The sequence below is a fragment of the Schistocerca piceifrons genome, chromosome 7 (genome assembly GCF_021461385.2).
Source record: "Schistocerca piceifrons isolate TAMUIC-IGC-003096 chromosome 7, iqSchPice1.1, whole genome shotgun sequence".
Taxonomy (NCBI): domain Eukaryota; kingdom Metazoa; phylum Arthropoda; class Insecta; order Orthoptera; family Acrididae; genus Schistocerca; species Schistocerca piceifrons.
Window position 1 is genome coordinate 143,513,088 of NC_060144.1, and position 2,865 is coordinate 143,515,952.

General features: G+C 45.2%; 1 non-coding gene across 1 annotated transcript; it reads right to left on the bottom strand.

The window, feature by feature from the left end:
• Positions 1–203: 203 nt before the first annotated feature.
• On the bottom strand, positions 204–278 carry Trnas-cga. The gene has a single exon. It is a non-coding gene; the product is annotated as a tRNA-Ser (tRNA).
• Between the last annotated feature and the right edge of the window lie 2,587 nt (positions 279–2,865).

Here is a 2,865-nt window from a genome sequence, read left to right on the forward strand (position 1 = left end):
ATCATAATGCTGTAAACAGAACCTGGATTCATGCGAAAAAATTACGTTTTGCCATTCGTGCACCCAGGTCCATCGTTGAGTGCACCATCGCAGGTGCTCCTGTCTGTGATGCAGCGCCAAGGGTAACCGCTGCCATGGTCTCCGAGCTGTAAACTTCGTCAAACTGTTCATGCAGATGAAACTTCCTGGCAGATTAAAACTGTGTGCCCGACCGAGACTCGAACTCGGGACCTTTGCCTTTCGGGGGCAAGTGCTCTACCAACTGAGCTACCGGAGCACGACTCACGCCCGGTACTCACAGCTTTACTTCTGACAGTGAGTACCGGGCGTGAGTCGTGCTCCGGTAGCTCAGTTGGTAGAGCACTTGCCCGCGAAAGGCAAAGGTCCCGAGTTCGAGTCCCGGTCGGGCACACAGTTTTAATCTGCCAGGAAGTTTCATATCAGCGCACACTCCGCTGCAGAGTGAAAATCTCATTCTGTTCATGCAGATGGTTGTTGTCTGGCAAACGTCCCCATCTGTTGACTCAGGAATCGGGATGTGGCTGCATGATCCGTTACAGTCATGCGGATAAGATGGCTGTCATCTCGGCTGCTAGTTATATGAGACCGTTAGATCCAGCACGGCGTTCCGTATTACACTCCTGAAACCATCGATTCCATATTCTGCTTACAGTCATTGGATCTCGACCAACGCGAGCAGCAATGTCGTGATACAATAAACCGCAATCGTGATAGGCTACAATCCGACCTTTATCAAAGTCAGAAACGTGATAGTACGCCTTTCTCCTCCTTACACGATGCATCACAACAAAGTTTCACCATGTAACTCCGGTCAGCTGCAGTTTGTGTATGAGAAATCGGTTGGAAACATTCCTCATGTCAGCACGTTATAGGTGTCGCCACCGGCACCAGCCTTGTGTGAATCCTACAAAAAGCTAATCATTTGAATATCACAGCTTCTTCCTGTCGGTTAAATTTCGCGTCTGTAGCAAGTCATCTCCATGGTGTAGCAATTTCAACGGCCAGTGGTTCTAACATTCTGCAGTGGTGTCTGTATGTTCTATATCGTGTCTCCCTACCACTTTCGCCCAACGACGCTCTGAGCGTGTTTTTTAGGGAATTGACTAGTTTGAACCTGGGACCTGTTGCCGGTAAGGAGACGCCAGACCACACATGACATGTAGAGTTCAGAAGAGTTCAGTGAGACTAGCGATGATATAACCAAATACTTAATGATTTCAGCGTCAGCTCCACTGCACTCCCTGTAAAAGAATCTTAATACTAACTAAATTTAGTGGAAGGGGTTCAAGGCTTTCCTATCTTTAGTTAGCTGGTAAAATAACGTCGAAAAAGCAGTTAAGTTTACCATTGGAAATTTTATTCTACTCACAAAACATTGTTTATAAGTTGCACTATTGATAAAAGGAAATTTTTTAATACAGGATGATAAAAACCAACTGCTTTTAACAAAAATGTGAACGAATATTCCCTTAATGGGTTTCCAAGTTCTACAATGGATCGAAGGATGGCCTATGCCATATCACATCGATGATTTAGGTTTAAATTAAGATTCACAAAATAGAAATCTATCATAATGGTCTACAGTGACCCGCAATTATCTTTAATTGCTTACCTAACTTGTCGTAAAGTACAGTGGCTGATGTGGCTTCTCAATAATTATATAACAGAAAAATCATCGCGTTTCAGATTTTAACTTCAAGTGGCAAATGTGAACACCATGAGCTTTAATTGACGATCGACACTAGTATTACGCAAAACGGGGGTGTAACAGATGAGACTTCTGCAGTTCCGAGTGTAGCTTTATGCGCTGTTATGCGACATCGCGTGCGTTCATTACCTTGTCGTTGGTTAGGCAGTGTCAGGGGGCGTCGGGCGACGCAGCTCCACCTAGCTCGCCGTCTCGGAAGCAACTCCCTTCTAATTTCTCCTTACTACAAATTACAGAAGTTGGTTTAAAAGAAAAACTATCTGGCTGTGTTTTCATCTGACCAATCAGAATCTCAATGTTAACCTTAAGCTCTGCCCACAAAAATTCTGTCTATCCAATGAGAAACGTTATACTTCTCGTGGTGGGGCAATGTTTTTAAAGTTTGCAACGTAACAGAGACGCGAAAAAGTCTCACGCTAAATCTTGCGGCTGGTGTGGCCCTTTTAGTGTTATCATCTATACTGTTCTTCTGGAGGGCTCTAGCTTTTAGCATGGGCTGGTGGGTGGTCCTGTCGGTTACTTTTCGTGGTGGGGGAATGTTTTTAACGTTTGCAACGTAACAGAGACCTGAAAAGTCTCACGCTAAAACTTGCGGCTGGTGTGGCCCTTTTAGTGTTATCGTAAGATCCATACTGTTCTACTGGAGGGCTCTAGTTTTTAACATGGGCTGGGGGTGGTCCTGTCGGTTAGTTTTCGTGGTGGGGCATTGTGTTTAACGTTTGCAGCGTAACAGAGACGCGAAAAAGGCTCACGCTAAAACGTGTGGCTGGTGTGGCCCTTTCAGTGTTATCGTAAGATCTATACTATTCTTCTGGAGGGTATCTAGCTTTTAACATGGGCTGGGGGTGGTACTGTCAGATAGCTGGCGACGTGGGTGTCCGTCCCTTATCGTAGGGCCTTCTAGCTTAACACGGTTCTGCTCTCGGCTTCTGTTCCCGTTCCTCCCCTCTGAACTGCGTGTGTCTCATGGTGGGAAGGTATGACATGCATTTAGGCATTCTTGATTTATTCTGTGGTATTCCATTTGCTCACTCGTTACTCGTATTACTTTGGTTAATTTAATGTCACGATTTAGTCGGAGCTATGTGACATACTACTGGATTGGCTTATCATGTCAGGGTTTTCATGGAAGGTGT